General features: G+C 54.2%; 1 protein-coding gene across 1 annotated transcript in view; it reads right to left on the reverse strand.

The window, feature by feature from the left end:
* PDGFRA (platelet derived growth factor receptor alpha) overlaps positions 1-1990 on the reverse strand; it is a 61909-nt gene extending 59919 nt beyond the window's left edge. Inside the window, 1 exon segment of the mRNA XM_037989439.2 lies at positions 1714-1990. The gene's annotated coding sequence lies outside the window, so the exon portion shown is untranslated.
* Positions 1991-13658: the final 11668 nt, after the last annotated feature.

Below are 13658 nucleotides of genomic sequence, written 5' to 3' on the forward strand. Positions count from 1 at the left end.
TAACTGTGAAAATTACACATCTTCCTTTTTCTACGCAGTCTCCTGACTTCAGCCCAGGCAACTCAAGTGCAGGTCTACACTGATGGAAACTTCTCCCTGTTTTCCAGCAGAGGGTGTGTTTACCAGGACCTCTGCACCCTACCAGAGCCTGTTTTGTTGTTTTGATCTCCTGGAGCTCCATCAGACATTCCAGTAACGGGAGGAGGCTGGAGTGTTTTTACACAGGAGCGTTTTATGGGACAATCTGGGCTCATAAACATGTGTGCTCTCCTTTCACCAGATATTTAACCACGGGAGAATAAAATGACATATCCTTTTGAATGTCACCAAACGGGTGTGACTCCTAATGGCACAACCTTATCTTGAGGTCACCAAGGCCCCGACATAGGTCTCCTCACTCAGAAACGGGAACACCAATACCCCCCACTACCTTCCTCACAGGCCTGCTCTGATAATATGTTCACTATGTAAATGCAAAGCATTAACAACCAAGGCGAAACACAACACAAATTTCCACGAAATAAAAATGCTGTCTTCCAGCAATTCTTGCAGCCTCACAGGAAAAGAAAATCAGTCACCTATTACGGTCCTACAGAGCAATAAATAAATAAATAAATAAAGCAAAAAAAACCACCTCCTAACGCCAGTGCTAGCTTGGAGTCTCCGCAAAGACCATTCTCACAGCGGGTCGCGGTAGTTCTTGCCAGTGGCCAGCAGATGGCAGTGTTGGTCGAAGGACGTGCGTCCAGGGGTTGCGACACAGACGCGTCTGCCAGGAATTCTGAGCTCCACTATCCCAAATCTTAACTTCCAGTCTCCCCCTTCCTTAGGCTGTACTTTTAGCTTTCGTGGCGACCTCAGTTGAAAGCCCGCGGGGTTTGAGCAGAAATACGAAAACTGCTGTTGAAAATGGCTAAATCTCCTCGGGACCCCAGAAGAATTCGGGGTAGGCGGACATCTCCCCATCGTCCCCATCGCCATCCCCATCACTGGGAGCGGGTGCGCTGGGACAGCGGGGCTTCGGGAGCCGGGAAGACGACGCTGCCGGGCCAGGCCGCAGAGACTCAGCCGGACTCGCTACTCGGGTTCTGTGAAACCCACGCTCTCGACACCTCAGCATTTCCGCCCCCTCGGGGCGGGGGACCGCCTTAGCCGCGACGCCGTTCCCGTGCTGCGCTGCCCTATCTGTCCGCGCGACACCGCTGCCCCTCATAAACCAGCCTAGCGAAGGCCGCGACGGCCGCGCAGCCCGGGAACCGCGGGCGGATTAGAAACGACTGTTCCCGTTGCACAATAACGCAGGGTCGTATAACAAACAAACAGCAACAGGCCGCCCGAGGGCCAAGGGAGCTGGCGAGGGGCTGGAACGCAGAAGACGGCGCCTGTCCCCAGAGAACGCACGGGACCCATCCTCCTCCATCCTCCCCTGCTTCTCCCACATTGAACTAAAAGGACGCTCCATTCTCAATCCAAACCCAGCGACCTCCGCCCCCTCTCGTCCACCCGGCGCTTCCTGGGCCCACACAGAGCCTGCGAGGCGTCCACTGGCGGCCCGGAGGAAAGGAAAGGTGACCCAGGTTAGCCTCCGCCCCGGGGCCCCGGGGTTCCAGCGCCGCGCTCCACTGAGATCCGGGCGCCGACCGCCCGGGGCTGGGGAAAGCGGGATGCGCCCCCAGAGCCCACTAGAGGGCGCGACAGCCCCGCGAATCTTACCCGGCTCGCCGGCCCGCTAGCCCACAGCACAGGCTCCAGGTCCCCGACAGCGCTGCCGGGAGTGCTGCGCGCAGACTTCACCCGGGAGGCTCTGCGCTCGGACAGTCCAGCCCCAGCCACCGTCCGGTTTCTGACCCCGGGATCCAGAGGAACACTGCGCGGTCGGCTCGCCCTCCCGCCTCCACCACGCCCTCGGCGGCTCGGTTGTCCCGGGGTTGGTGGCGATGCCCAGCCGCTCCCGGGACCTGCGTCCGTGCGCGCCGCACTCTGTACCTCAGAGCTGCAAAGGCCGCCGCGCCCCAGGCACAAAGCTCGGCGTTTGCATTGTTTTCAACTGAGACCCGAGAGGGGGCCGGGCAGGGTGTGGGGAGAAGGGGGAGAGCGGGAAGAGAGGCCGGGCGGGTGGGGGGAAAGGGGCCGAGGGGTTTAGGGTTACAGGCGCTCGCCAGCGCCTCCTATGGGCACGAGAGCCGCCCGGCAATGGGTAGCGGCTCACATGGAATGCTGGAGAGAGCTAGCCTGCGCCCTCTCGGCATTTAAGAACTGTTCCTGGCCGGGCGCGGTGGCTCACGCCTGTAATCCCAGCACTTTGGGAGGCCAAGGTGGGCGGATCACCTGAGGTCAGGAGTTCGAGACCAGCCTGGCCAACATGGTGATACCGTCTCTACTAAAAATACAAAAATTAGCCTGGCGTGGTGGCGGGCACCTGTAATCCCAGTTACTTGGGAGGCTGAGGCAGGAGAATCGCTTGAACCCGGGAGGCGGAGGTTGCAGTGAGCCGAGATCGCACCACTGCACTCCAGTCTGGGCGACAGAGTGAGACTCTGTCCAAAAAAAAAAAGTGCCCTCTGGTGCCAGCTTGCTCGACACGCGCCTTAGCAGCCTCTGCCCCCTGACGAGTCCGCGCCCACCCGCGCTTGTAGCTCCCCTTTCGCGCGGGCCGACAAACTGCAGCAGGAGGCAGGGAAGGAGGCGCCCCAAGTCGGGGTTCCCATTATTCCCTCCTACAATCTACTTTTTCAGCCCATCCCGGGTTCGCTCACTGATCAGTTTAAAACAAAAGGAAATGCCGCCGAGCCACTTCAGCAAACGACAACCATCTGGCAGAACCTGAACTAGGGCGAAGTTGGGAGAAGCCATTTGCCCCGATCCTGTATCTTGCGCCCCAGGCAAGACCGAAAGATTATCTGCCGCCCCAAGGCTGATGCTGCGGGTGGACCCGGCGAGTTAGACCAGGGGGACCCCTGAGACCCACACCTTTCGGTCACCGATCAGGCTTTTAGCTCTTTTCCTAGAATTGCCACTTTTCCACCAGCAACGTATAACCTGGTCGCAGCTCCCCGGAGGTCAGAGGGAGTCCTTCCCTGCGGGGTCTGCAGGAAGGCGCTGGCCACCACGTCCCCAAAACGCGTCCCGCCGCTGCGCGCCGCCCACGGTCTGTCCCCAGGAGGCACAAAATGGGCCCGCCTCGGCGCCAGACGTGTTTGCAGCTGGAAAGCCCAGCCCAATGCCCCTCCCCCTGCATCCCTCCTCAGTCCGCGTCCCGAGAGGAAACTGGCCCAGGGGCGGAGAGCTGGGAGCCTGGGCTCTCCTTCAAGTCCCTCTCGATCTAAGGATTTAAACAAGAGCCAGGGCACCGGGGGCTAACGACGGGTTCATTCTTGGCGTCCCCCAACTCTCGTTCCTCCTCACTCTTGTGAACGAGGTCCAGCTGCACTTGGCTCAACCCAAAACTGTGCAAGCTCCGAAGCAGGGCCTGACCTGTGCGTCAAAGCGAGGCTGCTCGGCCTCGCGCCTGTCGGGAAGGCGAGGCAGGGCCTCCCCATAGTAAGGATTATGGAAAGGAGGAGGCCGAGGAGAGAGGGAGAAGAGGGAGGGGATGCAATTCGGCAGTGCTGGGGTCCAGATTGACCAGATTAGGGGTCGGGGGTGGGACAGCGCGGCGGCTGGTGAGGTGCGCACGCCCGGGGACCCCTTCCTCCCCTTCTGTGGCTGCGGGATGTTTGTCGGGTGAGATGCACTGCGGAGGATTGTCGTGCCTCGTTTGCCCTGGATGCCTCTCCCTGCTCCAAAAATCTGTCTAGTTCTGGTCAGGAGCGACCGCGGCGAGGCGAGTCGGTCCAAAACATTGAGCAATTCGGCCTCGGAGCCAAAAAGCCATTTCCCATACTGCCCAGCCCGGGGCTTTTCGGACGTGGGGCGGTCGGGACCTGATAGGGGTTCCATCCATGCTTGCCTCCACCCAGGGAGATGGAGTGAGTGGCAAGTTCTTCCAGGCACTCTTTGCGCACATCCTGAGGTCTTAGCAGAACTGGGGGAGCGAAGTGCGGGACCGGCCCTCTGGCTGCGGGAGGGATGCACAACGGACAGCCGGCCTGGGCAGCAAGTCCCTCCCGACCAAGACGCAAGGCCAGGTCACCGGCAGTTCCCGCACACCTGGCCCGGCCCCGGCTCCTGGCTTCCTCCGGCAACCGGACTCGGGTCGGGCCACACTCCTTGTCGCTCCAACCTGGCCGACACCCTCTCGGAATAGAACAGCTGATCCCACATATTCGGAGTCAAACGGACGCAGCCCGCTCCCCGGACGCAGCCGGGCGGAGTTAATCGTGTATAAACCTTGTTTCCATGGGGGTAGACAGCAGAGGAAGGAGAAGTAAGCACAGACGGCTCTGAAGCTGGCAGGGAGAAGAATGGAGAAAAGGGCGACTAGAGAGGACCCAGCAGCGCTGGGCGAGCGCAGACGGCAAGTGCCGTGCACCCCCGCGCGGAGAGGGGCGCCGGGTAGGGGGTGCCCAGGGCTCAGTTGCCCGGAGGGAGAATGTGGTTTACCTCCCACCTTTCTCTTACCTGCAAACAAATTTCCCCAGTTCCAAGTGGTCCCTAACTTACTCACAAGAAGTTCGACACTTTCCTGGAGACCTTTCCTCTCTTCCTGCCTGAGGCCAGAACTGAGCGGCAGCAGAGCCCCGGGCAATGCAGAAACGGTTCCACCGAGGAGGGGGCGCGGGGAGACGAGCGGGGGCGGGGGCCACGGCGCACAATGAGGACCCCTTGGTGTGCGGTTCGAAATTCCTCAAATCCCAGTTGCTGGAATGCGAGGCGACATCGACTTCTTCACTCAGGGCCAAATGTGTTTGTCATTATTCCAGACCGCCCGCCCGCGCCGCCGCTGTCGCCCCCGCGCTAGGGCGTGCAACCCGAGCGTACAGCCGAGCAGGCACCCGCTCTCCCTAGCACCTCACTGACCCGACAAACCCCTCCAGAGCGCCCCAAACCCTTGCCCACGCCCGCGCCCCTCTGCTTGTCCCGCAGCCGCGTCACCGCTGCGCCAAATCTGGCCCGGACTCTCACCCAGAGCAGCGCCGTCCAGTAATTACGCGCATTCGACCGGCTCCATGTGCTGCAGGCCAGCACGGAGGTCCGGTCTCCGGCCAAGCCCTGCCCGACTCCTGCGACCAGCAACCCCTTCCCGCGCCCCTCTCCGCGCTCCCCTCTCCCCACCTCCCCTGGTCCCCCAGCCGCGCTCCACACCACGGGCTGCAGCGCTGTCCCGCCAAACCGCAGGCGAGGAATGAAAACACTCATTTAAAACCTGTCGCCTTCCAGGACCCACTGCCAAGAAGAGGGCAAACACCTCTGCCTCCACCCCCAGTTCCTTGGTGTTCGGCCCAGTATTCATGAACACCACCCCCACTCCCAAAAGAAACCTCAAAAATGTAAGCCTAAACAATTTCTTTGGGAGGCCATAGGGTTGTTAGAAAAACATTGTTTTTTAAAAATAGGTCTGGAAAACGTGTGTTTAAAAAAAAATCCCTAGACTTTCTAATTCTATGGTTATCTCCCACCCATCCCCAAGTGAAGTTTATTCCGAAAAAAAAAAAATGCTCTCTGGACACACAATTGGAATCCAGCTCCATTTTTGTTTCTTGTCGCCCAAAGTTTGAAGTTACTTCGCTTTCTCCAGTCCCAGAGTCTGATCAGGGACTTCTCTTATAATCAAAAAATCATTTTTTCTTCTTCCTTACCTTCTCCTATGTTATTCCGCAATGAATGTCCCACACATGGAGTAAAGAGTGTGTCCACGGCCTCCAATGATCTCTTGTAGTCTCCTCCTCTGTTTCTCTCCCTGTAGCTCCAACAGTAACGGGCTCAAAAACCGCGTTTTGTAATTGATTCAATGTTATAGTCCATCCTTCTAAAACTAATCATTTGCTCTAAGTAAATAGCTGTCAGGAAATAAGCCCCCCCCCCCCCAACCTTGGTCTCTTCAAAATAAAAGTTTCGCTAAAACTCCCCTGCGCTCCGAATCTCCCAGTCTCCAGATTGCGCCTTCGCTTTTTGCTCTTACGCAATCAGGGGGTCCAGTCCCAACCCCCAGACTTCGACAACAACTGGGGGGCGGGGAGAAGCCGACCAGATGGGATGGGGGGGTGGAAGGGGGAGGTGTTGGTGCTCTGCCGGGAAAGCGGTTTTGTGAAACTACAAACAGCCCATCATTTCCAGAATGAGTTTGCCTCCCCATTTTGGGGTTATTTTCTTAGACTGCTATAGTTTTGTGTTCTCTTTGAAAAGAAGAAAAGGAACATACAAAATTGCATTTAATACCCAGAGAGAATATAAATCTAGAATCAAGAAATGTCCCTTCTACAAACTCGGCCCAACTAGAAATAGGGCCCTCGGGAGAAATCTCCAAGCGGTTGCGCCGTTTTGAACTAAGGGTCTTTTAGGGGAAGGGCTAAGGGCTATATAGTTGCTAGTTCTTTAATGGGATTAGGCAAACTGTTGAGTCCAATATGACAACGATGGGTTTGTTTTGTGTATGGGTGTGTGTGTGTGTGTGTGTGTGTGTGTGCAAGACTGGGTGGAGTCTGAAATAGGGTACAAAGAAAAGAGGGTCTGTGTAGGTTTGGAACGTTCTCCGATAGAACGACCTTTACTCCCTTTAAGTCACTTATCTGGTCGTGCCTTTGTTTTGGGGGTTATCTGGGCGAGGTTGCCCTGGCTTCTAACTCGCATACAAAAAAGTTCAAGCTTGGGCGTTTGGGGAATCGTCCCACCGCCTCCGCGTCGTGGGAGAGGGTGCCTTTTGATTCTCCCTCCGTTCCCTCCCGCCGAGTGGGTCGAACCCTACGAATGCTTCGGAGTTGACAGCTGAGCCCCAAACCCTGCGCCCAAGGAGCGAGGCCAGTGTCGGGAGGAAACGATCCTGCCGGCGAGGGAAAGGGGGCGCTGATGCTCCAGAAACCAGACCTGGGCAGAGTGGGGCTTCCCAGCGACAGAGGGGGAGGGGAGCGCGTTCACCTTTCTCGCTCTCTGATTTTTGAATTCTCTTGTTGGGGTTGGGGGTCATCCTTCACCCTTCTCCCTCAACCCCACCCCCACACAAGCACCCTGAAAATGGCCAAGGTGGCCAGGTTAGGACTGGCACGTCCAACAGCCGTCTCCTCCTTCACCAGGAGGGTAGACACAGTGCAGTGGACAGAGGAGAGTCACAGAGAAGTACTCCACCGGGCGCGGTGCTGTGTCTAATCAGGACAGGATCTTGGGGTATCAGCCTTGGAAATAGGGCGCCTGGGGCTGCGCTGGGGGCCCCATTGCCCCAGCTCTTCTACGCGACCTGCTCTCGTGCATCTTCAGCTCGGGTGACTGCACAGCTCGCTATTACTTCCACATGTTCCTTCAGGAAATCATTGAAGGCAAATATATGAACAGCCCCTTGTTCGGAATGCTAACAGGATACCGTAATGTTTGTAGAAAATGAGCGGAACAAACGATTCCCCCCAAAAATCAGAGTGCGGAATAAAAGGCAAAAGCGGCTGCTGGGCTTCTTGCTGTTAAGTTGAGAACTGGGTTTTTAGGCGAGTTGCCCCAGAGGGTAGGAGGCGAGACAGAGAGCCTACCCAGAAGGACTGCTTTGTTTCGGCGACACTGCTAGCCCGGTCAAGCCAGGGTCTTCCGTCCGCAGGGCCCCAGCGCTCTCCGCCCACAAATGGTAACTTCACAGTTCATTTCAGAGCCGTTTAATGGGGCCCGAAAAGCAGCCCGGGCGGGAGTGGCTCCAGGCAGCGACTCCTCAGGAGTTTAAAGCAGAAAGCAATGGATGAGCAAGCGAGCACCCAGTTGTCCTTCTGGTAGTAATTACCTGCCTAATTTGAATGATGCCTTTGTTATGACCATTAACAAACATTTGTTAAAGGTTTCCATGTGTGACATTCTGGAAGGTTTAAAGGCCTGAGGAGCTGACTCCGGGGATAGTGCCCCGGTGGGGGGTGGCGCAAGAAAGCAAATGGTTGGGGGAAGATTTCGCGAAGAGTCTGTGCAAAGAAGAGAGGTCAACATCTGCCTCCTCTGCAAAACAAAATAAACCCAGTGGTCAGGAGCAACCTCCGGACAGGAGACCCTCGAACCGAGGCGGTTGGTTCCTTAAACCGAGTCCTGCCCCCACAGCCCCCGCCCCTACCACTGCTCATAGGCGGGTTTGAATCCTGTTTTCCGCCTTCTAAGGCTGGTACGAGGCTGGTTCGGGAGAAGTCGGGTCTGCGCCCGGCAGTCAGTCCGGAGCGTCGGGTGAAGGCGGGGCGAGTTCTTGCCGCGTTCTCCCAGTGTTGTTCTAAGATCCTTCCAGATTGGTCCCTCGACGCCCCGGGTCCGGGATGGCCCCGGGACCGCAGGGGGCGAGAAAGCTTGCCCTCCTGAGGCGGGCTGCGGGTCTTTTCTCCCCTTCCTGTGCTTCCGACTGGGCGCCGTGCGGGAGGTGGGAGGAGGGTACCAGGCCATCTCGTGTACGCGGAGAGGAGCAACCTGCACCGGCCTGGGCAGCTCTGCGCAGATCTCAACCCGTGCCCGGATTCTAATTTTCAGCCTCTTGGGGTTTTTTTGTTTTGTTTTTTCCTTAAGGGATTATCAAGGGGTTAAGAATGTGGGTTTTCTCCCCAAACGGGGAGTCGGGGAGGCTGCGTGCGGAGAGGAAGGAGGCTCAACTCCCGAATTGAGCTGGGCCGGGAAGTTAGGAGAAAAGGGTAGGGACTGTGACAGTTCTGTCCTCGGCCTTGCGCATCTACGCCAGCAGGCGACATGAAATTGGGAGCAAGGGCATAAAAAGGTGCAGTCGATGAGCTGACCTTCAAAAAGAGGGCCTCGTAAACTTTTTACAACCAGATCAAAACGGTCACTAAAAACAAAAGCAAAATCTCGCCGTGCCTTGCCCTGCCTCCAGGGCCCGTTCTCCCGGCCCCAACTCCCGGGCGAGGGCGGCCACAGCTCCGAGCGCCACACCTTTGGCTTTGAGGGCGCTTCCCGCTGAGTTGGCTTTTTGTGTCTTCTCCTCCCCTGCTCCCCAGCGCCACCCCCAATTGTACTTTCCTCGAAGAATTCAAGTCCGTTTGCTCTAGAAGCCTTACGAATGTAACAGTTATCAAAGCCGTTAGTTGTGAAAATCACGTTTAAACTTGTGAATTATTTTTTTCAAATGGTGATGGGCGGGGCAAGGGAACAGGGGATGTTTCTGGCTTCACAGTTTGAAAACGAAGGGCCTGTTTGGTGGTTTGCAAAAGAAAATGGTGCGAACTGCTCCTTCCCTCACCCCCTTTAACCCTTGGCTGCATCTGGAATAGCCCCCTCCCTGGGTCCAGCGCGGAAGGGTCCTTTGCCCGGAGGTAGTGGAGGCGACGCACAGATGTGAGGGATCCTTGCAGAGAGAGGGACGCCGTGGCCTCGGGTCTGCCCCAGCTGAGGCTTGTAAGCTAGCTCTAAGGAGTCTCTTTGCACGCTCAGAATTCAGAACGGCACAAGTCTGGGAAAAGGAGGAATTCTACAAAAAGATCGAGATGGGTCTGTGCAGCTTGAGGTGAAAGTTAGCCTCCCCAGGACTCCGCACCCACCTCCTCTTCTCTGTGGTTGTTGGCTGGATCTCAAGGTGCAGCCTCTCTTCTGGGTTTGAGGGGCTCGCTCTCCAAGGAGAAGTAGAAGCAGAGGGTTCCTAACACCAGAGCTTGTTTACGGACCTGAGGACAAGAACTTGTTTCCTGGTCCAGTCCAGCCCGGTGGGCCATACACTCCTTAGAGTCTGGGACAGACTGGTAGGACTGGAACCCTCTGGATCTGGCTTTTGGATACCCCTTCCCTCGCGAGAGAGCCCCCTTCCTCGGTTTAAACATGTTGTTGTGCCTCCGCCCTCTCCTGCTCCTTAGGTCTTTCCTTTTAGTTGCTTTTAATTTGAAAAACCATGTGAGGGGAGGGGGAGGGAACGAGGAGATTGGGAGGTCTGCTCTTTATTAGGGGCCCAGGCCGCCAGCTTTCCAACACACAGCTGTGGCTGGGAGGGGAAGGAGGGCTGGCTCTGTGGAGATCAGCCTCACTGAAGAGAGGGCCTTGTCCTCTGGAAGTCCCAGGAGTCCAGCACAGCCCTGTGATTTTTTTTTTTTTTTTTTTTAAGTCTTCAGCAGAGATACTGCAGTGGAAAACCAGTGGAACCTCGACTCTTTGTGCATACATTAAAAGGGGGATAATTGACCAGGCAAGGTGGCTCACGACTGTAACCCTAACACTTTAGGAGGCCAAGGTGGGAGGATCACCTGAGCCCAGGAGTTTAAGACCAGCCTGGGCAACATAGTGAGCCCCCATCTTTATTTAAAATAACAGCAATGACAACAATTGGAATAATCATGCACAACCTATAGGGTTGTTCTAGTGGTTCATATGCAAACTTAAGATGTACAAGGCCGTGTGTCAAGGGCTGAGGATACGGCCCTTTCCTCCTAGATTTTATGGACTAGTGGAGCAATCAATTAGACATAAAGTTGCAACTTAGCGTTCTAAGCAATGTTGGAGGGAGACAATGAAGTCAGCACACAGGAGGAGCCTAACCCAATCTGGGAGGTGGGAGAGGGCTTCTTTCAGGGAAGGCTTCTCTGCAAATCTAAGAGGAGTAAGAATGTAGTTGGGGAGCAACCTCATTGCATGGGCCGGGAGGTGAGAAAGAACATGAGATAATCAGAAGTGAAAGGAGTTTGGAATGGCTGCACCTTGTAAAGGTCCGCGGGGAAGGAGCAAAAAAGAGGTGAGATGGAGCTCATGGAGGCCTTCTAGACCATGTTAAAAGTCAGAGATGGAAGGCTCCATCGATCCTCCCACCTCTGCAGGTCAGGAGTTCAAAACCAGCCTGGACAACATAGTGAGACTCCATCTCTACAAAAAAATTAAAAATTGACCAGGTGTGGTGGTACACACCTGTATTCCCAGCTGGTCCAGAGGCTGAGGCAGGAGGATTGCATGAGCCCAAGATTTCAAGGCTGAGGGAAGCTATGATCACACCACTGCACTCCAGCCTGGGAGACAGAGCAAGACACCATCTCTAAAAAATAAATTAATAAGGCTGGATGGTGGCTCACACCTGTAATCCCAGCACTTTAGGAGTCTGAGGTGGGGAGATCAAAAGGTCAGGAGTTCAAGACCAGCCTGGCCAACAGTGAAACCCCGTCTTTACTAAAAATACAAAAATTCGTCGGGCATGGTGGCATGTGCCCGTAGTCCCAGCTATTCAGGAGGCTGAGGCAGGAGAATCACTTGAATCCAGGAGGCGGAGGCTGCGGTGAGCCGAGATCGCACCACTGCACTCCAGCCTGGGCAGCAGAGCGAGACTCAATCTCAAAAATAATAATAATTATTATTATTAATAAAAAGGAAAACAAATGACAAAAGAACCTGGGCTTAATTCCGTGGAAGAATCTGGTTTAAAGAGGGGCGAGACAGGAGCAGAGTTGAACTTTTAGCGAGATCAGCCTGGATGATCTGAGGAGATAGGGAGGCTCCTGCTATAATCAAACAAGAGAGGATGCTTCCCTGTTCCTGGCAGATGGCAGGAGCTTGGAGAAAGTGAAAAGTGAATTAGAGAGAAAGAAGTAGGAATGCCTAGCACTCACTGGCTAAATGTGAACTGTGAGGGAGAGTGGGGTACCTGGCTGAGGCCATGGCTGGTGCTGTCTACTCAGTAGGGGGACAACCAGGAATAGGGTTAGAAAGGAAAGGATCGGCCAGGCATGGTGGCTCACGCCTGTAATCCTAGCACTTTGGTAGACCAAGGCAGGTGGATGACCTGAGGTCGGGAGTTGGACCAGCCTGACCAACATGGAGAAACCCCGTCTCTACTAAAAATACAAAATCAGCCAGTAGCCTATAATCCCAGTTACTTGGGAGGCCGAGGCAGGAGAATATCTTGAACCCCGGAGGCAGAGGTTGCGGTGAGCCAAAATCGTGCCTTTGCACTCCAGCCTGGGCAATAAAAGCGAAACTTTGTCTAAAAAAAAAAAAGAAAGAAAGAAAGAAAAGAAAAGAAAAAAGAAAAGAAAAGATGAGTCCACTTTTAAACATGACAAATTGGAAAAAACTCAAGAAGGATTAAAATGAGAGAAAAAAAAAAAACAGGACAGAATTTGGGGTAACTCCAGCATTTTCCAATAAGCAAAGAAGATAGTGAAAAGGAATAGCCAGGAATCTTTATCTCCTGGATAGTCAGCTGTTGTCTCTGAATCCACAGGATGAGAGTTGGTTGAATTTAAAGACTTGTGTAAACTTATCGTCTAAATTCAACATTATTTGGGAAGCTGAAGTGGGAGGAGGCTTAAGCCCAGGAGTTCAAGGCTACAGTAAGCTATGATCACACCACTGCACTCCAGCTCTGGGTGACAGAGTAAGACCCTGTCTCTAAAGAGAGAGGAGTGGGGGAGAGAGAGAGAGAGAGACAGAGAGACAGAGAGAGACAGAGAGACAGAGAGAGACAGAGAGAAGGAAGGAGGGAAGGATGGAGGGAGGAAAGAAAAAAAGAAAGGAAAGAAGAAAGAAAAAGGAAGGAAGGAAGAAGTGACATTATACAACATGTCTGGTGACTTTTTACAACAACGTAAGAGCTTTAGTGATAATATAATTGGCAAAACTAGATTATTTTTCCCTCATTTGTGCTCTTAAATAGACTTTTGGCCGGGTTCGGTGGCTCATGCCTGTAATCCCAGCACTCTGGGAGGCTGAGGCGAGTGGATTGCTTGAGTCCAGGCGTTCGAGACCAGCCTGGGTGACATAGTGAAACCACATATCTACTAAAAATACAAAAAATTAGCTGGGCATGGTGATGGGCGCCTGTAGTCCCAGCTACCTGGGTGGCTGAGGTGGGAGAATCACCCAAGCCCAGGAGGTCAAGGCTGCAGTGAGCCAAGATCGCGCCACTGCACTCCAGCCTGGGTGACAGAGTGAGACCCTGTCTCAAAGACAAACACAAAAATAGACATTTGTGTCCACATTTGGATTTCAGATCACCCAAAAACCCAAAGCAGGATTAAAGCCAATCCTTGTCTTAAGGACACTAGCTTTCTACCAGCTACCACTCCGGCCCCTCACCATGCCCTGGAGAGAGTGAGGCCGGACTCATTTTCAGAAACAAAAAAATATATGTTCGATTCCAGTGATGAAGACTGCATATTGCATATTGTCCTCCAATAATCATTCTCCTTTCCTTCTCAGTAATAGAGTCCTTGATTTTTCATTTCAGTTTATTCCCCACCCCACCCCCGCCCCCGCCCTGGAACAGAAGTTTTCCTTTCACCAACTTTTTTGCAGGTCAGTGTGTCATGAAGAAAAGTTCCAGCCAACAGGACGTAAGCACGAGTTGTGAGTACAACTGCTAAAAAGCGCTTTTAAAATAAAGGATGCATCCTTCTCAGTCTGGTCTTTTGTGCTGAATAGAAAGCAGGTGTGTGAGTGGGGCCTCAGCGGCCAACTTAGACTACGAGGCCACCTTGAAAAGGGAAACTGTGCACTGTGGTACTATCAAGTAGAAGATCCCTCAACCTTAAACCCCAAACAAAGCCTGATAATCTTCCTCCTGCCTTCTTGAAAATGTAGCAGAAAGAAAATTATCTCTTTTTTTTTAAAGAGTGCAATTTTTTTCTTATTCA

This window comes from Chlorocebus sabaeus, chromosome 7, assembly GCF_047675955.1.
Source record: "Chlorocebus sabaeus isolate Y175 chromosome 7, mChlSab1.0.hap1, whole genome shotgun sequence".
Lineage (NCBI taxonomy): Eukaryota > Metazoa > Chordata > Mammalia > Primates > Cercopithecidae > Chlorocebus > Chlorocebus sabaeus.